Source organism: Schistocerca gregaria, chromosome 11 (assembly GCF_023897955.1).
Source record: "Schistocerca gregaria isolate iqSchGreg1 chromosome 11, iqSchGreg1.2, whole genome shotgun sequence".
Taxonomy (NCBI): domain Eukaryota; kingdom Metazoa; phylum Arthropoda; class Insecta; order Orthoptera; family Acrididae; genus Schistocerca; species Schistocerca gregaria.
Window position 1 is genome coordinate 20,994,558 of NC_064930.1, and position 25,651 is coordinate 21,020,208.

Below are 25,651 nucleotides of genomic sequence, written 5' to 3' on the forward strand. Positions count from 1 at the left end.
ACGAATTTTATTCGTTTGAATGCAATTTTTTGAAATTTCTAGTGCTTTGTCTCTTCATTAACCCTTTTGCTGCTGCAGACACGTGTTCGTCGCCTTCCGGGCTGTGCGCGATTTTGTCATCACTGCACTGCTCGCCTCTGCAGACACATGGTGTTCCCACTGCTTTGACACACATATCATTCGATTTCACTAAAACTATTTGGCCCAAAAAATAGATTTTAGATTTTAAAGCACTTCAATCAATGAAAGGTATGGCACATACACAATGGTACTCATGTTCTCTTTCCTGTTTTGTTCCACAGTCGCAGTTTAACCAATGGTATTGAAATATATTCCTCTTCTACAACTGTAATAAGCGACTTATTTAGACCAGAACCGTTTCTCTCTTTAGAAGCATCTTCAGTGGACAGTATTTTGTCTCCTCCATTGCCAAGTCACCTTTAGTAGTTTTGTGCAGCGGTAACACAATATTCAACGTTTGTGTCGGCTGATCAGTGTTTCAGCAAATAAATGCTGTTTGTGTGTTCCACACTAAAATTATATTTGACATAGCTCAGAGCACTTCACTGATAGACGGTATATTCAAGTGCTAATGTTTTTGTAAGTCCACAGTTTTGTTTAATGTACAGGGTGATTCAAAAAGAGTACCACAACTTTAAAAATGTGTATCTAATGAAACAAACATAATATAACCTTCTGTAATACATCATTACAAAGAGTATTTAAAAAGGTTTTTTTCACTCAAAAACAAGTTCAGAGATGTTCAATATGGCCCCCTCCAGACACTCAAGCAATATCAACCCGATACTCCAACTCATTCCACACTCTTTGTAGCATATCAGGCGTAACAGTTTGGATAGCTGCTGTTATTTCTCGTTTCAAATCATCAATGGTGGCTGGGAGAGGTGGCCGAAACACCATATCCTTAACATAACCCCATAAGAAAAAATCGCGGGGGGTAAGATCAGGGCTTCTTGGAGGCCAGTGATGAAGTGCTCTGTCACGGGCTGCCTGGCAGCGATCCATCGCCTCGAGTAGTTGACGTTCAGGTAGTTATGGACAGATAAGTGCCAATGTGGTAGCGCTCCAACCTGCTGAAATATGAATTGATGTGCTTCTTGTTCGAGCTGAGGGAACAGCCAATTCTCTAACATCTCCAGATACTGTAGTCCAGTTACAGAAGCACCTTCGAATAAGGCCATCCAGAACTTTTCCCTTTGCACAAACACCCATTCTCTGTAAACTGTTTATACCAACGTTTAATACACCACCTATCAGGAGGTTTAACACCATCCTTCGTTCGAAATGCACGCTGAACAACTGTCGTCGATTCACTTCTGCCGTACTCAATAACACAAAAAGCTTTCTGTTGAGCGGTCGCCATCTTAGCATCAACTGACGCTCACGCCTAGTCAACAGCGCCTCAAGCGAACAAATGTACAACTAATTGAAACTTTATAGCTCCCATAATTCGCCGACAGATGGTGCTTAGCTCTTCCTTTTGTCGTTGCAGAGTTTTAAATTCCTAAAGTCGTGGTATTCTTTTTGAATCACCCTGTATTTTGTCTACTTCCTTTAGATTGCTTGAAGTGCTTTAAAATTGAACCAACGTGCCCGGTGTAAATAAAACTTTTGTTACAGTCGCGAAAGACGGAATATTTCTCAATGTTAAATACGACACCTATGTGGTACTTAAATTAAATGAGATATTGTTATACAGTAAATTTTATATGAAACTTAGGTATCTTATCCACATTTCATTCTCAATATTGTGGCAACTAAAATCGACCATACGGAAAGTAAACTCTATGGACTTTAACCTGTGCAAACTCTTCAGAAAATTTTGTGCAATGATTTACTATATTTAATGCTGCATAAGTAAAAATCTAATTTTTGGGCCAAATAGTTTATGTGGAATCGAATGATAAGAGCGTCAAAGCAGTCGGAACACGATGTGTCTGCACAAGCGAGCAGTGCAGTGATGACAAAATCGCGCACAGCGCGGAATGCGAGGAGCACGTCCCTATAGCAGCGAAAGGGTTAATGCGGCCGTGGTGGCTTTACTTCATAAACTGCGCGCTCCTCCCTAAATGTAAGCTTGCGAAATAGGCTATACTATGGCGCTGCTTCTATTGGCGAGTGCGTCGTGTACAACTGGCAACGCAGCAATCTCCCGCGTCTGGGCGGGCATTCGCGAGCCGCCAAGATAAAAGAATTGAACTATAGTAACTGGCTCGTCACAATACGCCAGTCACTACTCTTGATGAACTGTGGCATCGTGTTGAAGCTGCATGGGCAGCTGTTCCTGTACACGCCATCCAAGCTCTGTTTGACTCAATGCCCAGGCGTATCAAGGCCGTTATCACTGCCAGAGGTGTTTGTTCTGGGTACCAATTTCTCAGGATCTATGCACCCAAATTTGTGAAAATGTAATCACATGTCAGTTCTAGTATAATAAATTTGTACAATGAATACCCGTTTATGATCTGCATTTCTTCTTGGTGTAGCAATTTTAATGGCCAGTCGTGTAATATACAGTTATTTATCTTCGTGTATACACTACTTACCCTTATAAAATGAAGTCACATGAGTTGTGGCAAAATTCCTAATATCGTGTTGGACCTCTTTTGCCTGGCGCCGTGCCGCGATTCGCCGTGACATGGAGTCAACAAGTGGCTGGAAGTTCCCTCCGAAAAATGTCTCCAGAACCGTCCGTAATTGCGAAAGTGTCGCGGATGGAGCATATTGTGCACTAACTGACCTCTCTCTTATGTCCCTTAATATTCGATAGGACTCATGTGGAGTGATCTGCTTGGCCAAACCGTTCGCTCGAACTGTCCAGAATGTTCTTGAAGTCACTCGCAAGCAAATTTGACCCGCTGAGATGTCGCATTGCCGTCGATGAAAATTCCAATGTTCCTTGGGAACGTGAAATCCATGAATGCCTGCAAATGGTCCAATATAACAGTTTCCAGTCAGTGATCGTTTCAGCTGGATCAGAGAACCCAGTCCTTTCGATGAAAAAGCAGAGCACACAAATACGGAGCCACGCAGTGGTCAGCACACTGGACTCTCATTCGGGAGGACGGCAGTTCAAACCCGCGTACGGCGATTCAAATTTAGGTTCCCCGTAATTTCCCTAAATCGTTCCAAGCAAACGCCGGGATAGTTCCTCTGAAAGGGCGAGGCCGATTTCCTTTCCCATTCGAGCTTGTGCTCCGTGTACAACGACCTCGATGTTGACGGGACGTTAAGTCCAATCATCTTTTCTTCCTTCGTTGAGTCTGCGCCACAGCAGTCGAACTCTTCCATCGGATCTTTTTTTTTTTTGGGGGGGGGGGCGGTGTCACTAGTCTTGTGACTGGTCTGATGCGACCCCTCACGGATTCCTCTCCAGTGGTAACCTCTTCATCTGAGAGCAGCACTTGCAAACCTGCGTCCTCAATTATCTGCTGGATGTATTCCAATCTCTGTCTTCCTCTACAGGTCCCCCTAGTACCATGGGAGTCATTCCCTGATGTCTTAACAGATGTTCTGTCATTCTGTCCCTTCTCCTTTTCAGTGTTTTGCAATTATTCCTCTTCTCTCCGATTCTGCTCAGAACCTCCTCACTCCTTTCCTTATCAGTCTGCCTAATTTTCAACATTTGTCTGTAGCAGCACATGTCAAATGGCTGGATTTCCGCACAGTCCATGTTTCACTGCCCTACAGTGCTACATCCCAGACATATATTCTCAGAAATTTGTTCCTCAATTTGAGGCCTATGTCTGATACTACTAGACTTCCCTTGGCCAGGAACGCCCTTTTTGCCAGCTTTTGAATCCTCCTTGCTCCGTTCGTTGTTCTTATTTTGTTGCCTAGGTGGCGGAATACCTTAACTTCATCTACGTTGTTATCATTAATCCTGATGTCAAGTTCGTCGTTGTTCTCATTTCTGCAACTTCTCATTACTTTCGCCCCTTCGATTTAATGTCAATCCATATTCTGCACTCATTAAACTGTTCATTCCATTCAGCATTCCATGTATTTTGTCTTCACTTCCACTCAAGGTAGCAATGTCATCAGGGAATCGAATCAATGATATTCTCTCACCTTGAATCTTAGTTCATCTCCTGAACCTTTCTTTTACTCCGTCATCGCTTCTTCGGTGTAGAGATTGAACGCTGGGGTGGGGGAAGGCTACATCTCTGTCTTATAACCTTTTTGATCCGAACGCTTCGTCTTTGGTCGTCCACCCTTATTATTCTCCCTTGGCTTTTGTACAAATATTACCCGTCTCTCCCTACAGCTTATCCCTTTTTCTGTCAAAACTTGGACATCTTGCACCATTTTACACTGTTGAACACTTTTTCCAGGCCGACACATCGTTTGAACGTGTCTTGAGTTTTCTTTAGTCTTACTTCCGCTATCAAACGCAACGTCGGAATTGTCTCTCTGGTATCTTTACCGTTCCTAAAACCAAACTGATCGCATTGTAACACATCGTCAGTTTTCGTTTCCTTTCTTCTGTATACCGGCTCTTACCAACTGAAATCAGAACTGATCTGACCAGGGGAAGGTTTTGCAGTCCTCTAGGGTCCAACGGATACGGTCACGAGCCCAGGAGGGGCGCGGCAGGCGATGTCGTGCTGTCAGCGAAGGCTCTCGCGTCGGTCGTCTGCTGCCACAGCCCACTAACGGCAAAACTGCCCGCACCGTCCTAACGGATACGTTCGTCATGCGTTCCACATTTATTTCAGTGCTTATTTCTGGCACTGTTGCTTGTCTGTTAGTACTGACAACTATGGGCAAACGCAGCTGCTCTCGGTCGTTAAGTGATCGCCGTCAGCAAAATAATGCTCAAATGTGTGTGAAATCTTATGGGACTTAACTGCTAAGGTCATCAGTCCCTAAGCTTACACGCAACTTAAACTAAATTATCCTAAGGACCAACACACACACCCATAGCCGAGGGAGGACTCGAACCTCCGCCGGGACCAGCCGCACAGTCCATGACTGCAGCGCCCTGGACCGCTCGGCTAATCCCGTGCGGCTGCAGTCAGCCACTGTGATGTCCGAGGGGAGAGGTAACGCCTGAACTTTGGAATACCCGGCATGCAATTGACACTGTGCATCACGGAATACTGAATTTGCTAACGATTTGCGAAAAGAATGTCCGATAAGTCTAGCTCCAACTGCAATTCCGCGTTCCAAGTCCGCTAATTCCCGTCGTGCAGCCACAATCAAGTCGGAAACCTTTTCACACGAACCACCTGAGTACAAATGACTGCTCCGCCAGCACACGCCTTTATATCGTGTGTAAGCGGTTCTAGCGCCACCTGCATACGTGCAAAGCTGCATATCGCTGGCCCATGATCTCGTCACCTCAGTGCATAACCATTTAGGGCACTTATTGTTGCATGATGCGTTTCCGTGACTGTGTGTCGCGTACTGTAAGGTGAAAAGTCCTCTGAAGAACCACCAGTACCAAAGAAACGTAGCGTAACTGATAAGCGCCGACTTGGCGGACCTCTCATAGCAGTAATTTGTTTTTCGATGACGGGCTATGGGTGTATGCGGAGGGGATGTGGTGTTGGGGGGGGGAGCAAGGGTGGGGGGGTGGGGGGGCAAGTGACCATGTGTAGGGACGGAAATGTATGACGCGAACCACCTGTAATAATGTACACAACGTTGCACCATCAACACACAGGGAGGTATGACGATCTCCTGGTTTTCGTTCAACCTCAGTTCACTTAGTTTTTGTGAGTGATCTTTTACTCACTTTGAACCAGCTTTTTACCCACCTTTTTTCTCTGCTCCAACAAAGTAGAGCTGTTATCCCCGCAGTGGCGTCTTTATCGTCCGACATTCGGAATCATGATAATATTTATTGCACTATATTATTGACGATATAATTGTCTATTATCTCTAGGAACCGGTTGAGAGTGTGAGAGGATATTGAAGATCTCAAGCGGCACTCATTACTATATAGGGTGGTCCACTGATCGTGACCGGGCCAAATATCTCACCAAACAAGCGTCAAACGAAAAAACTACAAAGAACGAAACTTGTCTAGCTTGAAGAGTGAATCCAGATCGAGCTATGGTTCGCCCCCATTTTTATTACATATTCGTGTAGTACGCAAAGAAATATGAATGTTTTAGTTGGACTGCTGAAGAGCCAAAAAACTAGTACGCCTGCCTAATATCGTGTAGTCGTGTAGGTGCCCGCCAGCACGCAGAAGTGCCACAACACGACATAAGAAGGCCTCGGCTAGCGTCTGAAATAGTGTAAGAGGAAATTTACACCATGAATCCTGCAGGGCTATCCATGACTCCGTAAGAACATGAGAGGTGGAGACCTCTTCAGAACAGGATGTTGCACGGCGTCCCAGATACGCTCAACGATGTTGATGTCTTCGGAGTTTGGTGTTCAACTCATTGTGCTAGTGAAATTGTCCACGTCCATTGGAATGCGTAGTGGACATGAAGGGATGCGGGTGATCAGACGGAATGCTTAGGTACGTGTCACCTACCTAGGCATGTCAGGGGCCGCATATCACTTTAACTTCACGCGCCTCCAACAACTTGAACAGTCCCCTTCTGACCTGCAGCGTCCATGGATTCATGAGGTTGTCTCCATACCTCCACACGTCCAACCGCTTGATACAATCTGAGAGACGTCCGACTAGGTAACATGTTTTCAGTCACCAACAGCAAAATGTCGGTGTTGAGTGACCAGGTGAGATGTAAAGCTTTGTGTCGAGCAGTCATCAAGGGTACATGAGTGGGCCTTTGGCTCCGAAAGCCCATATCGATTACGTTTGTTTGAATAGTCCGTACGCTGACACTTCTTGATGGCCCAGCATTCAAATCTGCAGGAACTTGCGAGAAGGCTGGGCGTGTGCCGCGTTGGACGGCTGCCTCCAGTCGCCGTCCGTCCCGTTCTTGCGGGATCTTTGTGTGGCGTCACCGACGTCGGAGACTCGCTGTCTTGCCGGCTTCCTCATGTCCGCAGTACCCTAGCGCAATGTTGATAGGGGAAAATCCCCACTTCATCGCTACCTCGGAGATGCCGTGTCCTATCGCTCGTGCTCCCACTGTAACACCACGTTCAAACTCACTCAGATCTCGATAACTTGCCATCGTAGCAGCAGTAACCGATCTAACAACTGCGACAGACACATATAGGCGTTGCCGACCGCAGCGTCGTATACTGCCTGTTTACATATCTCTCTATTTGAATACGCATGCCTATACCAGTTTCTTTAGCGTTTCAGTTTATATCGGCATCGTGTCCCAACAAGAGGTACAGCTGCTACCAGGCGGTCATTGTATACAGTATGTTTGCTGTTGTTTGTGCAAACGATACACAGAGCGTTAATGTCACCGGTCTCAGACACGGATCAAATGATGAGATCTATGTACTTATTGCTACAAAAGTCATCGCTGTCACATTTCATAGTTACAGTTACGCTATTTTCTTTATACAGGGTGAACGTTTAAAACACCGAGTAACTGCAGGGACGAATACCTGAGTTGAAATGGAGGAATAAAGGTCTTGTGAAGATGTGTCCGGAAATGGACGGCATGTGTGCAACGACGAGAAATAGTTCTGGTACAGATCTGCATCGCATCCACAACAGGTGTTCAAAGTGACCTCCATGGGATTGGAGGCGATATAGAGAGTGCCGATTGTCACGCAGGACACACGTAATCCTGCTTTGGCTTGCACCGTGTTGGCGGGCGACTTGCCAGGCTTTGTACTGGGGTTCATGTCAATACCACCTGGAACCCGGTCCTCCAGATCTGGTGCACGCACGGTCCCTGGCCTCCCTGCACGTTCTTGTGTCTGAGAGGACTCATGGTCACACCAACGCCCAAAGAAGGCTTCATATGTTGTGTGTTGCGCTTGGCGTCTGTGACCGTACCTGTTTTGGTAGAGACGTGCTGCCCCTCGACCGTATCCACCGGCTTGACCGCACACAGACGGCTACCAGCCCCTGTGACCTAGCGGTCCGGAAGCGCGCGACTGCTACGGTCGCAGGTTGGAATTCTGCCTCGGGCACGGATGTCTGTGATGTCCTTAGGTTAGTTAGGTTCACGTAGTAAGTCCCAGGGGACTGATGACCTCCGAAGTCAAGTCCCATAGTGCTCCGAGCCATTGGAACTATTTTTGTGCACAAACTGCTGCTTGTGTTACGCTGGGTCACTCACACAGCCTGCACCACACAGGACTCGTGGTCAGAGCAACTGTCATTTGTCAGCTCATTCTACGAAGGCAACGATGTATTTTAGGACACATGTTCATAGGATCTTTCTTCTTAGATTACCTATAGGCAACCCGTTCTTGCATTTTATTAATCGATGTCATTAATGTCCATATGCAGCAAAATTTTGGAGCATATACTGGGCTCGAACATCACGAATTGCATCAGCGAGAATGGTCTATTGCAACACAGTCAACATGGATTTAGGAATTATCGTTCTTGTGAAGCAGTACTACAGTAGCTCTCTGCACACACAAATGTGTGTGAAATCTTATGGGACTTAACTGCTAAGGTCATCAGTCCCTAAGCTTGCACACTACTTAACCTAAGTTATCCTAAGGACCAACACACTCATGGCCGAGGGAGGAGTCGAACCTCCGCCGGCACCAGCCGCACAGTCCATAACTGTAGCGCCTGAGACTGCTCGGCTAATCCCGCCGCTGTCTGGTCGCTAATCCCGCACAAAAAATCTTGACTGACGTTGACAAGGTATTTCAATTTGATACCGTGTTTCTGGACCTCCAGAAGGCTTTTGACACTGTACCACACAGACGGATTGTAGTAAATTGCTTGCATACGGAATATCGTCTCAGTTATGTGACTGTATTCGTGATTTCCTGTCAGAGAAGTCGCAGTTCGTAGCACCTGACGAAAGTCGTCGAATAAAACATAAGTGATTTCTGGCGTTACCCAAGGTAGTGCTGTAAACCCACCGCTTTTCCTTATCTATACAAACACTTTATACGACAATCTGAGCAGTCGCTTAGGCTGTTTGGAGATGATACTGTCGTTTATCGTCGAGTAAAATTACAAAACGATTGCCGGCCACTTTGGCCGAACGGTTCTACGCACTTAAGTCTGTAACCGCGCTGTTGCTACGGTCGCAGGTTCGAATCCTGCCTCGAGCATGGACGTGTGTGATGTCCTTAGTCTAGTTAGGTTTGAACAGTTGTAAGTCTAGGGGATGATGACCTCACATGTAGTGAGAGCCATTTGAACCATTTCAACAAAACGATTAAGAAAAGACATCCGTATGGTGGGAAAATTGGCATTTGACCCTAAATAACGAAAAGTGTGAGGTCATCCACATGAGTGCTAAAAGAAATCCGTTAAAATTTCGTTGCACGATAAATCTAATCTAAACACCGCACGTTCAACTAAATACCTATAAATTATGAACAGCTTAAATTAGAAAACGTTGTGGGAAAAGCAAATCAAAAGACTGCGTTTTATTGGCACATCAAGTAAACGGACTGCCTACTCTACGCTTGTCCGTCCTCTTTTAGAATACTGCTGCGCAGTGTGGGATTCTTACCAGATAGTATTAAGGGAGTACATCGAGAAACTTCAAACAAGGGCAGCACGTTTTCTATCATCGCGGAACAGGCGAAAGAGTTTCACTTAAATTTTACAGGATTTGGGGTGGACGCAATTAAAACAAGGGCGTTTTTCATTGCGGCTGAATCTTCTCGTGAAATTTCCACCACCAACTCTCTTCCTCCAAATGCGAAAATATTTTGTTGACGTCGACCTGTATAGGAAGATACGATCGTCATAGTAAAATAGGGAAAATCAGACCTCGCACAGAAAGATGTAGGTGTTCGTTTTTTTCGGACCTTTTTCAGTCTGTCGGGCATGGTCGATAGGGTTCATCTCTGGAGGACATTCTTTTCACTCCACTCGAGATATGTCGTTATGGTGAAGGACTTCTTGACAAGACGTGCACGATGGCGGCGCGAATTGTCGTACATATATGCCGCCATTAAGGTTGCACTATCTGTTGGAGGATGGCTTTCACGTATCGTACGACCGCTACAGAGCCTTCCATGGCTGCCAGCGGCGTACGTCGGCCCCACATATCGCCATCCCAAAACGACAGGGACTTTCCACCTTGGTGCACTCGCTGGACAGTGTGTCTGAGGCGTTCAGCCTGACGAGGTTGCCTCCAAACACGTGTCGAACGACTGTCTAGTTTCAGAATGAGATTTTCACTCTGCAGCGGAGTGTGTGCTGATATGAAACTTCCTGGCAGATTAAAACTGTGTGCCGGATTGAGACTCGAACTCGGGACCTCTGCCTTTCGCGGGCAAGTGCTCTGCCACTGAGGTATCCAAGCACGACTCACGCCCCGTCCTCACAGCTTTTCTTCGGCCAGTACCTCGCCTCCTACCTTCCAAACATAACAGAACCTCTGCTGCGAACCTTGCAGAACTAGCACTCCTGAAAGGAAGGATATTGCGGAGACATGACTTAGCCACAGCCTGTGGGATGTTTCCAGAATGAGATTTTAACTCTGGAGCTGAGTGTTCGCTGCTATGAAACTTCCTGGCACATTAAAAGTTTGGAAGTTTGGAAGGTAGTAGACGAGGTACTGGCAGAAGTAAAGGTGGGAGGACGGGGCGTGAGTCGTGCTGGGGTAGCTCAGTGGTGGAGCACTTGCCCCGAGAAAGGGGAAGGTCCCGAGTTCGAGTCTCGGTCTGGCACACAGTTTTAATCTGCCAGGAAGTTTCGTGGCTGGTTGTAAGCATATGTGAGACTCATCAGTGAATAATACTTGATACCAATTCTGAGCGATCCGTGTGTACTGCGCTGCACGGTGTCGTGGTTGCAAAGATGGACCTCGCAATGGACGTCGGGAGTGAAGTTGCGCATCATGCAGCCTACTGGGCACAGTTTGAGTCGAAACACGACGTCCTGTGGCTGCACGAAAAGCATTATTGAACACGGCGGCGTTGCTGTCAGGGTTCCTCCGAGCCACAATCCGTAGGTAGCGGTCATCCACTGCTGAAGCAGCCGTCGGGCGGCGTGAGCGAGGCGTGTCACCGGTACAGCATGCACGTGCAGTCCTGAGGGCGTCCATCTGGCGGCCACTGGCGCGTCCTGCGCTGCTGTGGCGTCGGCGAGTGCGTGGCAGCTCTGCTCGCCGGAAGAGCGGAGCTGCTGCGCGAACACCAGCACTGCAACCCAGTAACACTACACACACGCCCGACACGTTTTCGCGAGAAGGACAAATACCTCGGTGTGTGGCTGGACAGGAATCTACTCTGGGGGGACCACATTCAACACGTGAACGACAAAGCTAACGCGAGGTTCAAACAACCCTATGCTTAACAGGCGTAGCACACTGAACAGGAGGGTGTCCAGGTCCATGTACATGACACGTATTAGACCCCTGATGACGTACGCAGCCCCTGTCTGGGGATACGCTGCGCCAACTCGCCTGCGCCGTCTGCAGCTCATACAGAACAAAGTGCTCAAAATCATAAGCAACGCTCCGCGCTACACACGCATCGCGGACCTTCGCCGGGAACACCGGCTAGATACTATCTTGCAGGTATTCCAAAAACTCTCCACACGACTGTACAATAGCACGAGACACTCGCGCAACCCGTTTATCCTTTCTCTGGGTAACTACGACCACAACCATAGACGGAAGCATGACAGACCGAAGACATTACTGGCTAGGAACTAAACACCTATGGTCCATAGAACGCTAACACGACAGCACTGGCAAGCCCCTGCAACACAGTTATTACTGGAAACCCAGATGTGCGACCAGCCGAAAATCAGGCAACCGCAGGGAAACCGTACTGTACACAGCACGCAAACCAGCCACACACACCCCCTACGCAGTGAGCCGATCTATGGCCGATCGCGCACTAATCTACAACGACCTTGAACTGTTACAGGGACGCAGCAACTGCAGCACGCCCCACAACGAGCTTCCTCGACGACAAAGGTAACGATGCACCATGCCTCGAACTAACACGACCACACCTCGCACGCACTGTCGCAGCTAGCAAGCCGCTACTGCACTTACTACCCGTCCTACTGTCGCAGAGGTTTTTCTCTCTTGGCGCTGGCCTTGGCATTTTTTTTTCTCTGCCCTTACAACCGCTCCCCTTCGATCGCTTTCGACCACTTCTATCACCTGATGGACCATGTTAATGAGTAGTCTTACCCAGACGCATGGACAACGTCACAGCCTCCATCCTGTGACGCCTGATTAAAAAATAACGTGCTTACGGAGGTGACAGTAGAACTTTTGGTTTGGCCACTACGTCGGTGAGGGAGTGGAGCTGGCAGAAAGAAGAGCAGCAGAATCGCGGGGCAAACGGCGAATGCGAATTTGAGCCCGGTGAGGGCGACGCAAACCATCGTGACCTGCAGTTAGACGCAGACACGCGCCACTGCGTTTCTGCATGTCGCCTCGGCCCCAGCGCTGCCGTTGCGCAAAGCCGTACTTGTGGACCATCGGCGGCGCCGGCTGCTGCGCGCGTGGAGCAAGTGGAGCGGGCGTGCACGACACAGCACGTGCAGACAATCTGCGATGGTGAGGCGGTGAAGGCACTAAAAAATACTCAACACCTTCTTCGAAAGCTGTTTCACAGAGGAACACCGCTCTGCAGTTCCTTCTCCAACTCCTCACACGAACGAAAACATGGCTGACATCCAAATAAGACTCCAAGGAATAGAAAAGCAGCTGAAATCAATCAACAGAGGAAAATCCACTGGACCTGACGGGATACCGATTAAAGTCTACACAGAGTACGCGAAAGAATTTGCCCCCCTTCTAACAGCCGTGTACCGCAAGTCTCTAGAGGAACGGAACGTTCCAAATGATTGGAAAAGAGCACAGGTAATCCCAGCCTTCAAGAAGCGATGAGCAGATGCGCAAAACTATAGACCTATATGTCTGACATCGACCTGCTGTAGACTTCTAGAACATGATCGCGTATCATGTCATTTCTGGAAACCCAGAATCTACTCTGTAGGAATCAACATGGATTCCAGAAACAGTTCCCTTTGTTTGTTCATGAGACCCAGAAAATATTAGATACAGGCTCCCAGGTAGATGCTGTTATGCTTGACTTCTGGAAGGCGTTCGATACAGTTCCGCACTGTCGCCTGATAAACAAAGTAAGAGCCTACGGAATATCAGACCAGCTGTGTGGCTGGATGGAAGAGTTTTTAGCAAACAGAACACAGCATGTTGTTCTCAATGGAGAGACGTCTACAGACGTTAAAGTGACCTCTGGCGTGCCACAGGGGAGTGTTATGGGACCACTGGTTTTCACAATATATATAAATGACCTAGTAGATAGTGTCGGAAGTTCCATGCGGCTTTTGTCGGATGATGGTGTGGTATACAGAGAAGTTGCAGCATTAGAAAATTGTAGCGAAATGCAGGAAGATCTGCAGCGGATAAGCACTTGGTGCAGGGAGTGGCAACTGACCCTTAACATAGACAAATGTAATATATTGCGAATACATAGAAAGAAGGAAGCTTTATTGTATGATTATATGATAGCGGGACAAAAACTGGTAGCAGTTACTTCTGTAAAATATGTGGGAGTATGTGTACGGAACGATTTGAAGTGGAACGATCATATAAAATTAATTCTTGATAAGACGGGTGCCAGGTTGACATTCATTGGGACAGTCCTTCGAAAATTTAGTCGATCAACAAAGGAGGTGGCTTACAAAACACTCGTTCGACCTATACTTGAGTATTGCTCATCAGTGTGGGATCCGTACCAGGTCGGGTTGAAAGAGGAGGTAGACAAGATCCAAAGAAGATCGGCGAGTTTCGTCACAGGGTTATTTGGTAGGTGTGATAGCGTTACGGAGATGTTTAGCGAAAATTGAGTGGCAGACTCTGCAAAAGAGGCGCTGTGCATCGGGGTGTAGCTTCCTGTCCAGGTTTCGAGGGGGTCCGTTTCTGGATGAGGTATCGAATATATTGCTTCCCCCTACTTATACCACGAATGTAAAATTAGAGAGATTCGAGCACGGATGCTTTCCGGCAGTCGTTCTTCCCGCGAGCCGTACGGGACTGGAACAGGAAAGGGAGGTAATGACAAATGGGCTCTGAGCACTATGGGACTTAACATCTATGGTCATCAGTCCCATAGAACTTAGAACTAGTTAAACCTAACTAACCTAAGGACATCACACACATCCATGCCCGAGGCAGGATTCGAACCTGCGACCGTGGCGGTCCCTCGGCTCCAGACTGTAGCACCTAGGACCGCACGGCCACTCTGGCCGGCCTGTTCTGCCACTAAATGGAACTTGCGACCAAATAAATAGTGATGGTATTTTGTCACAACAAAGCAATAGCGAGAGATTTTTTTTTCGGTTTGTGAGTAATTGTGCGGAGTTTGGATTAACAACTTTGAGGCCAAAGGAAAAGTTCTGTCATGCGTACCAATTCTGTGCGAAAGCACAGCGCCGATCCTATAAGAGGAAGGAGCACAGAAATTCATTCGCTATTGCATACTACAGGCTCTCTGATGACGTGTCTCCAAACAGTAATGTTGCCCTCAGGAATAGCATCTACATCAGACAGGTACTGCGCTATTGCATATGCCTTGAGAACATTGTCCGTGGCATTGTGTGTATTTGTGGTACTGAGGCTGGCATTCGGATAGGGCCACTGCGTGGTGCCTCTCCTTGGTGTCCAATAGTTGGTAATCGGTGCATGGCTGTCAGTTTACTGTGACGCTAACATCCTCACACCGACGAATGGGAAAGAGAAAATGCTTCGCCATTGCCTACTACAGTCTGTTTCCCAACGTCTCTCTGAACACCAATGCTGCCCTCAGGGATTTTTTAGCTGTTGTTGGTATCCCTAGCAGTTTTTTTTTTCAATTTTGTTGTTAGTCACTTCTAGTTTTCGCATCAAAGCTGCAAAAATTTCTTGTATTCTGAATTCTGTGGCCTTACTTTCGTTACCTGTGCTTCCTGTATTTGTACGCTCACCAACAACTGCCTGAGTAAATGGTGTTTGATCTTGCTGAGCTGCAGTCTACAGCAATTTTTAAATGAACACTCCGCCATTTGACTGTATTGTTGTTTATTTAATTACGACTGAGGTTTCTGTCTTTTATGCCTGATACGTGGGGAGGCGCTGGCGCCAGTCGTCTTCTCCGTTCGATTCACCCGGATCGATTGTTTCCCTCCGGCGTTGCTTCCCTTTGCCTCGTTGGCCGGTGGTGGCGCTGGTGGGGTGGCGGGCAGGCTGGGTTTTGGCTTCGGAACGGCCGGTACGTGTCGCTGCTCTGAGAGTGAACTTGTGTTTGCGTGGAGTTAGCCGCATTTGACCGGTGTATGTGTCTCGGAGTGCGGAAGCGGGCTTGTTATTTCACGTTCTTGAGGTGTGACTGGGCCGTGGTCTTCTACACAGGAGGCTGAGCAATGCGTTATTCATTTTGGCTAGTGGAGTTGAACTATGTACCACGCACTTGCCTATTGAGGAAGCAGACATTCAAGCTTTCTGGTTTTGCACTCGGGCCTACCCGTGTTATTACTAGCTTCTACCATTTCTTATGAGTGCCAATATTGTATTGGAACTGCGACGCACTGGTGTAATAATATCATGCTTTGACTTATCGTTGCCCTTTAAAAATTAGACTCTTTGTGGTGGCGCAATTTTACATATTTTGAAATTTGAGATCTACACTTAATTCTTTTAACCATTTTTAATTTGCCTTTGTCTTGATGTGATCTATCTTTGCAGAATTTTATGTTAGTATATTCTGGGCCTTGTTTCTTTTGCCTGTGGCTGTGTGTTTGTGCTTTTCTGTGGCAGCACTGCAGCCGACCAGTACCAGATGGGACGGGAGGTTCTTTTGGCCGCGGGGAAAATGGCAAACGATACGGCGGCCTCTGAGTTCTTCTGGTTGTAGTGAGTGGGGATCCTGAATTAAGATTTTCCTCTGCTTTGGGACCTCAAGGCCTCTGTTCCGTTTGCTATACTGCTTATATATATTTACCTTCAAAACCATAAAGGAAGGAGACGAGTGATCTGAATTATACCTTACGCGCAGCGGGAGTTGAACTTATGGACATCTTAAAGATTAATACCTGATGGGTTGAAGAAATTGAAAACTATGTGAATTGTCCTACTGTGCTTGCCCAGGTGACCTATTTAAAAGAAACTTATTTCACCTTTATTATTCAAGTGCCCTTGTTAAATGAAACTGATTTTAACTTTTATTATTGAAGTGCTTACAGATAGTACAGAAGTTATAAGAAGTCCTTGTTTGCACCTTATTCAATTAGAAAGGTATTGTGTAATGTGAAACGTCCCCTTTGAAAAATTTATACACGACTGTGCTTAAACTGACACACAATCGTTTTTAGCGCAACGCAATCTGACTTTCAAAAATCCCTACAAAAGAATGGCCCTGACTAACATTAACCTATACATTCCAAGAATCACTTACCTCACAAAAATCTTCGTTACTCAAGCTACTGCAATACAGCGAGCGCCACTACTGCCAGCTAAATAAAAGATTCAAACTACGGAAGGCACTAACTACTGATAGGCACAGTTAGCAAATGAAAGATTTTAATAGAGAACAAACAATGTATTTACCTTTATAGTCATAATATATATAGCAGTTCATGACACCAATTGTTACAAATTTCAAAACTCCGCCATCTCTCTCCCCACGTCCACCACTGCTGGCGGCTCACCTCCAACTGCGCAACGCTACGCGCTGTAAGGATCCAGCTGCCTCTGCTCAACACTACAATGGCAGACAACAATGCAAACTAAACACACACTGCGCACAGCACAGCCAGTGATTTTTCATACCGAGCGCTAAGCGGCGTTACCAATAAGAAAACCTAAACAGCCTACTTACATAGCCCCCATGCTCCCCACAAAAAATTTTTACAAATTGTTTTGGGCAGTGGCCAATAATGATTTGATAAAATTTTTCATAATTACTATAACAAAGATATCAAATGCACACACTTATTGATACAATGTTGGTCAGAAGCTAAAATTCTCTCACAGTCCATAAAGACAGTCCTGATCGTTCATCATAGTAAAATTGCAGTGTTTTTTTTTTCAAAGTCTGAGCAATAAAAGGAATTGCACTTGGAAGTAGTCGATTTCTAAGCAGTCTTGAAGAAGTAGTGTTGTCCTTCCAACGAAAGACAGTGCTGACTCTTGACATGCAGACAGGTAATGGGCCACAGCAGAGTCAGTCGACGTTGAAGACTATCGGTAGGTAGGTCATCACAGAGCAGACCCACTGTAGTCCTGGTAGAGATTACTATTGGTGGGCCACCAGAGGTGCAGACCCACTGCAGTCCTTGTAGAAATAATGGTATTGGTGGGTCATCAAAGGTGTAGACCCACTGTAGTCCTTGTAGAGATGGCCAGCAGCCATCTGTTTGACTGTGAAGGCGCACAGTCACCATTGAAGAGCCTTGCGGATAATATAGCAAGTCCATAACCACCACTTATGCACTCACAAAAATTGTTTTTGAAATGTCCTTACAACCAGCAATGCTGTTATCCAGTCCCTTACTGAATTATTAACACACATGCAACCACTATCAGTCCCTACTTCTCACATATTGTCCATATACTATGACCAACAGAAACGTGTGCAGTGAAATGTAATTTACAAGTTACTTAATTTGATGAACTGGTGTCAGTTACAATTTTATAACATAAGAATACAATAACAAAGGTACAAAATACATCTTTAAAGAACATAAGACTACAGATATCATTTGCAGTAGTACAGGCTTTACAATAGAATCGAAATAGCAAATACATAAGTGTTACAAAAATTATGACATAAGTACATACATAAAAGATCAGAATAACTTTTGAAACATCAACTTCACTCATGAGCATTAGAACAAAACAGAATAAATAATGTGTAAACATCTTTACAAAGTAAATAGCATGTCATTAATGCAAATTATATTTGAGGATAACAGTATTCCTCATCATAGTGAATGTAGCTTAGTATTAGAAAAATTCTGCAACGTAAGTCTTATCAGATAAACATTTAAAGACAGGAAGAACATAAATACACAAGGGTACACAAACACATAGTGGGATAACACAAGGAAGGGGCAGGGTTTGTTTTACTGCAGTATTTTGCAAACAAAACTTTCTTTACTTCTCGGAGATCTCCCTTCGTTCTTCATTATTTCCAAAAGTCCTATCTATACCTGCTTTCTGTACTTTTCTCATCCTCTTTCAAAAATAGTTTTTCTCCACTATACACTACTTTTTTTTGGCCAAATCATTTTCATATAGCTTCTCAATGCTTCTCTTCCAATTCATCATAGTTAGTTTCTTATATAGTCTACCCCCTCTTAAGCTAACTTAAAATCTACTGAGCTCAGATGCTAAACTAAGGGACGACGCAATGCAGCAGCACAAAACGATTAACACAAACAGCAATGAATAAAAAATGCAAGTAAGCATAGCAAGCAGCAATAAATGTAATAACTTATACCTAAACATGACAAACCCACAAGCAGAAAAAATAGTACACTAAAGACAACAATGCAGATAAGGGAAAGTTATAATCACATCTTAATGACTATGTAATTAAAGTGGTGCACCACAACTTATTCTATTAAATAAATTACCAAGTACTTGAAAAGAAAATTATGTATGCAGTTCCTGTTACTAGTCCCTTCTCATTGTTCTTTCCTTTCCAAGTGCTCCTTTTTTTTAAGAATGTGGATCATAAAATTATTATTTAACAGATCTGTTGACAGAAAGTTTTCACATTAGCAAATGCATTTACTTTTATTTTTTAAAACCAATGCTGTAACACAGCTGGAAAACAGATATCAAATGAAACAAGCAACTATGAAAGGCAAAGAATAAAAATATCATTCAATAGTCATGTGACATTTCATAAGTTAGTACAAATTCTCTCAACTCTCGTAGAAAGACGCTTGTCATTGTCAGGTATGCATATGTAAGAAAATATCTTTCCAAGTAATGAGCGTGTCGTTTTTGCGATGCTTTCGACAAAGGAATTTCAATAGCGAGGGTAATGGCCTCTTTATATTTTTCTCCACCTGTGCCTCTGAAAGGCACACACTAATGGCTTGTTTCCCGGTGGCTGTCGCCCAGCTGGGTGCCCACGACGCATTTCCCGCAGGTGGTCTCTTAACTGTCTCACCGAAATATTTAGGACACCAGTTTCCGCTACAGTGGCAGTCTCACATAAAAAATTTCACAGGTCAAGAACTTGCGTTACAAATCTTTAGAAACAAAATCCTATTGATATAACAGTGTCCAAAAATTTTTCGTCGGCATAGTAATACATTCACGCATTTACATACATTTCATAACTCTTAAAGTACGATTCTTGGTTTCCAACAACCTTTTTCACAAACCAAGAGTCCCTAACCTCTACTCATTATTTCTTACCTTATTCGTCGACACTTCTTCAATATTCCATCATAACAGATAAGTAGCATAATCAAATAACTCTTATAGCATCAGCTTATTGATCATAAACATACTGCAACAGCATAATCCACATCGTCGCCGTAAAAATAACATCATAACACCTCAGTCAAATCTCTAAAACAACGTAGCTTTCTGCAATAATGTCAAAACCTAAAAAATTCTCTGCTCATTTCAATATTGTCATCTACCTCAAACGTACTTTAAAAATCATGATCCCACACAAAGTACATAATTCAAAGCTGTCATAGTATCACAATGGTTCTGAAAATATATGAACAGTTCACAAAGTACAGACGAAATAGAATTTCATAAGTGTGAAGTTATCCACCTGCATAATTGCTTAAATATGTGTTACTGACGTAGTAAAAAGATGTTTGTTTCTCTGTCAAATAATCAGATAGCTGTGTAATTCTGTGTTAGAGAAATATGGTACCGACGTTACTCAAGCTACTGCAATACAGCGAGCGCCACTACTGCCAGCCAAATAAAAGATTCAAACTACGGAAGGCACTAACTACTGATAGGCACAGTTAGCAAATGAAAGATTTTAATAGAGAACAAACAATGTATTTACCTTTATAGTCATAATATATATAGCAGTTCATGACACCAATTGTTACAAATTTCAAAACTCCGCCATCTCTCTCCCCACGTCCACCACTGCTGGCGGCTCACCTCCAACTGCGCAACGCTACGCGCTGTAAGCATCCAGCTGCCTCTGCTCAACACTACAATGGCAGACAACAATGCAAACTAAACACACACTACACACAGCACAGCCAGTGATTTTTCATACCGAGCGCTAAGCGGCGTTACCAATAAGAAAACCTAAACAGCCTACTTACATAGCCCCCATGCTCCCCACAAAAAATTTTTACAAATTGTTTTGGGCAGTGGCCAATAATGATTTGATAAAATTTTTCATAATTACTATAACAAAGATATCAAATGCACACACTTATTGATACAATGTTGGTCAGAAGCTAAAATTCTCTCACAGTCCATAAAGACAGTCCTGATCGTTCATCATAGTAAAATTGCAGTTTTTTTTTTTTCAAAGTCTGAGCAATAAAAGGAATTGCACTTGGAAGTAGTCGATTTCTAAGCAGTCTTGAAGAAGTAGTGTTGTCCTTCCAACGAAAGACAGTGCTGACTCTTGACATGCAGACAGGTAATGGGCCACAGCAGAGTCAGTCGACGTTGAAGACTATCGGTAGGTAGGTCATCACAGAGCAGACCCACTGTAGTCCTGGTAGAGATTACTATTGGTGGGCCACCAGAGGTGCAGACCCACTGCAGTCCTTGTAGAAATAATGGTATTGGTGGGTCATCAAAGGTGTAGACCCACTGTAGTCCTTGTAGAGATGGCCAGCAGCCATCTGTTTGACTGTGAAGGCGCACAGTCACCATTGAAGAGCCTTGCGGATAATATAGCAAGTCCATAACCACCACTTATGCACTCACAAAAATTGTTTTTGAAATGTCCTTACAACCAGCAATGCTGTTATCCAGTCCCTTACTGAATTATTAACACACATGCAACCACTATCAGTCCCTACTTCTCACATATTGTCCATATACTATGACCAACAGAAACGTGTGCAGTGAAATGTAATTTACAAGTTACTTAATTTGATGAACTGGTGTCAGTTACAATTTTATAACATAAGAATACAATAACAAAGGTACAAAATACATCTTTAAAGAACATAAGACTACAGATATCATTTGCAGTAGTACAGGCTTTACAATAGAATCGAAATAGCAAATACATAAGTGTTACAAAAATTATGACATAAGTACATACATAAAAGATCAGAATAACTTTTGAAACATCAACTTCACTCATGAGCATTAGAACAAAACAGAATAAATAATGTGTAAACATCTTTACAAAGTAAATAGCATGTCATTAATGCAAATTATATTTGAGGATAACAGTATTCCTCATCATAGTGAATGTAGCTTAGTATTAGAAAAATTCTGCAACGTAAGTCTTATCAGATAAACATTTAAAGACAGGAAGAACATAAATACACAAGGGTACACAAACACATAGTGGGATAACACAAGGAAGGGGCAGGGTTTGTTTTACTGCAGTATTTTGCAAACAAAACTTTCTTTACTTCTCGGAGATCTCCCTTCGTTCTTCATTATTTCCAAAAGTCCTATCTATACCTGCTTTCTGTACTTTTCTCATCCTCTTTCAAAAATAGTTTTTCTCCACTATACACTACTTTTTTTTGGCCAAATCATTTTCATATAGCTTCTCAATGCTTCTCTTCCAATTCATCATAGTTAGTTTCTTATATAGTCTACCCCCTCTTAAGCTAACTTAAAATCTACTGAGCTCAGATGCTAAACTAAGGGACGACGCAATGCAGCAGCACAAAACGATTAACACAAACAGCAATGAATAAAAAATGCAAGTAAGCATAGCAAGCAGCAATAAATGTAATAACTTATACCTAAACATGACAAACCCACAAGCAGAAAAAATAGTACACTAAAGACAACAATGCAGATAAGGGAAAGTTATAATCACATCTTAATGACTATGTAATTAAAGTGGTGCACCACAACTTATTCTATTAAATAAATTACCAAGTACTTGAAAAGAAAATTATGTATGCAGTTCCTGTTACTAGTCCCTTCTCATTGTTCTTTCCTTTCCAAGTGCTCCTTTTTTTTAAGAATGTGGATCATAAAATTATTATTTAACAGATCTGTTGACAGAAAGTTTTCACATTAGCAAATGCATTTACTTTTATTTTTTAAAACCAATGCTGTAACACAGCTGGAAAACAGATATCAAATGAAACAAGCAACTATGAAAGGCAAAGAATAAAAATATCATTCAATAGTCATGTGACATTTCATAAGTTAGTACAAATTCTCTCAACTCTCGTAGAAAGACGCTTGTCATTGTCAGGTATGCATATGTAAGAAAATATCTTTCCAAGTAATGAGCGTGTCGTTTTTGCGATGCTTTCGACAAAGGAATTTCAATAGCGAGGGTAATGGCCTCTTTATATTTTTCTCCACCTGTGCCTCTGAAAGGCACACACTAATGGCTTGTTTCCCGGTGGCTGTCGCCCAGCTGGGTGCCCACGACGCATTTCCCGCAGGTGGTCTCTTAACTGTCTCACCGAAATATTTAGGACACCAGTTTCCGCTACAGTGGCAGTCTCACATAAAAAATTTCACAGGTCAAGAACTTGCGTTACAAATCTTTAGAAACAAAATCCTATTGATATAACAGTGTCCAAAAATTTTTCGTCGGCATAGTAATACATTCACGCATTTACATACATTTCATAACTCTTAAAGTACGATTCTTGGTTTCCAACAACCTTTTTCACAAACCAAGAGTCCCTAACCTCTACTCATTATTTCTTACCTTATTCGTCGACACTTCTTCAATATTCCATCATAACAGATAAGTAGCATAATCAAATAACTCTTATAGCATCAGCTTATTGATCATAAACATACTGCAACAGCATAATCCACATCGTCGCCGTAAAAATAACATCATAACACCTCAGTCAAATCTCTAAAACAACGTAGCTTTCTGCAATAATGTCAAAACCTAAAAAATTCTCTGCTCATTTCAATATTGTCATCTACCTCAAACGTACTTTAAAAATCATGATCCCACACAAAGTACATAATTCAAAGCTGTCATAGTATCACAATGGTTCTGAAAATATATGAACAGTTCACAAAGTACAGACGAAATAGAATTTCATAAGTGTGAAGTTATCCACCTGCATAATTGCTTAAATATGTGTTACTGACGTAGTAAAAAGATGTTTGTTTCTCTGTCAAATAATCAGATAGCTGTGTAATTCTGTGTTAGAGAAATATGGTACCGACGTTACTCAAGCTACTGCAATACAGCGAGCGCCACTACTGCCAGCCAAATAAAAGATTCAAACTACGGAAGGCACTAACTACTGATAGGCACAGTTAGCAAATGAAAGATTTTAATAGAGAACAAACAATGTATTTACCTTTATAGTCATAATATATATAGCAGTTCATGACACCAATTGTTACAAATTTCAAAACTCCGCCATCTCTCTCCCCACGTCCACCACTGCTGGCGGCTCACCTCCAACTGCGCAACGCTACGCGCTGTAAGCATCCAGCTGCCTCTGCTCAACACTACAATGGCAGACAACAATGCAAACTAAACACACACTACACACAGCACAGCCAGTGATTTTTCATACCGAGCGCTAAGCGGCGTTACCAATAAGAAAACCTAAACAGCCTACTTACATAGCCCCCATGCTCCCCACAAAAAATTTTTACAAATTGTTTTGGGCAGTGGCCAATAATGATTTGATAAAATTTTTCATAATTACTATAACAAAGATATCAAATGCACACACTTATTGATACAATGTTGGTCAGAAGCTAAAATTCTCTCACAGTCCATAAAGACAGTCCTGATCGTTCATCATAGTAAAATTGCAGTGTTTTTTTTTTCAAAGTCTGAGCAATAAAAGGAATTGCACTTGGAAGTAGTCGATTTCTAAGCAGTCTTGAAGAAGTAGTGTTGTCCTTCCAACGAAAGACAGTGCTGACTCTTGACATGCAGACAGGTAATGGGCCACAGCAGAGTCAGTCGACGTTGAAGACTATCGGTAGGTAGGTCATCACAGAGCAGACCCACTGTAGTCCTGGTAGAGATTACTATTGGTGGGCCACCAGAGGTGCAGACCCACTGCAGTCCTTGTAGAAATAATGGTATTGGTGGGTCATCAAAGGTGTAGACCCACTGTAGTCCTTGTAGAGATGGCCAGCAGCCATCTGTTTGACTGTGAAGGCGCACAGTCACCATTGAAGAGCCTTGCGGATAATATAGCAAGTCCATAACCACCACTTATGCACTCACAAAAATTGTTTTTGAAATGTCCTTACAACCAGCAATGCTGTTATCCAGTCCCTTACTGAATTATTAACACACATGCAACCACTATCAGTCCCTACTTCTCACATATTGTCCATATACTATGACCAACAGAAACGTGTGCAGTGAAATGTAATTTACAAGTTACTTAATTTGATGAACTGGTGTCAGTTACAATTTTATAACATAAGAATACAATAACAAAGGTACAAAATACATCTTTAAAGAACATAAGACTACAGATATCATTTGCAGTAGTACAGGCTTTACAATAGAATCGAAATAGCAAATACATAAGTGTTACAAAAATTATGACATAAGTACATACATAAAAGATCAGAATAACTTTTGAAACATCAACTTCACTCATGAGCATTAGAACAAAACAGAATAAATAATGTGTAAACATCTTTACAAAGTAAATAGCATGTCATTAATGCAAATTATATTTGAGGATAACAGTATTCCTCATCATAGTGAATGTAGCTTAGTATTAGAAAAATTCTGCAACGTAAGTCTTATCAGATAAACATTTAAAGACAGGAAGAACATAAATACACAAGGGTACACAAACACATAGTGGGATAACACAAGGAAGGGGCAGGGTTTGTTTTACTGCAGTATTTTGCAAACAAAACTTTCTTTACTTCTCGGAGATCTCCCTTCGTTCTTCATTATTTCCAAAAGTCCTATCTATACCTGCTTTCTGTACTTTTCTCATCCTCTTTCAAAAATAGTTTTTCTCCACTATACACTACTTTTTTTTGGCCAAATCATTTTCATATAGCTTCTCAATGCTTCTCTTCCAATTCATCATAGTTAGTTTCTTATATAGTCTACCCCCTCTTAAGCTAACTTAAAATCTACTGAGCTCAGATGCTAAACTAAGGGACGACGCAATGCAGCAGCACAAAACGATTAACACAAACAGCAATGAATAAAAAATGCAAGTAAGCATAGCAAGCAGCAATAAATGTAATAACTTATACCTAAACATGACAAACCCACAAGCAGAAAAAATAGTACACTAAAGACAACAATGCAGATAAGGGAAAGTTATAATCACATCTTAATGACTATGTAATTAAAGTGGTGCACCACAACTTATTCTATTAAATAAATTACCAAGTACTTGAAAAGAAAATTATGTATGCAGTTCCTGTTACTAGTCCCTTCTCATTGTTCTTTCCTTTCCAAGTGCTCCTTTTTTTTAAGAATGTGGATCATAAAA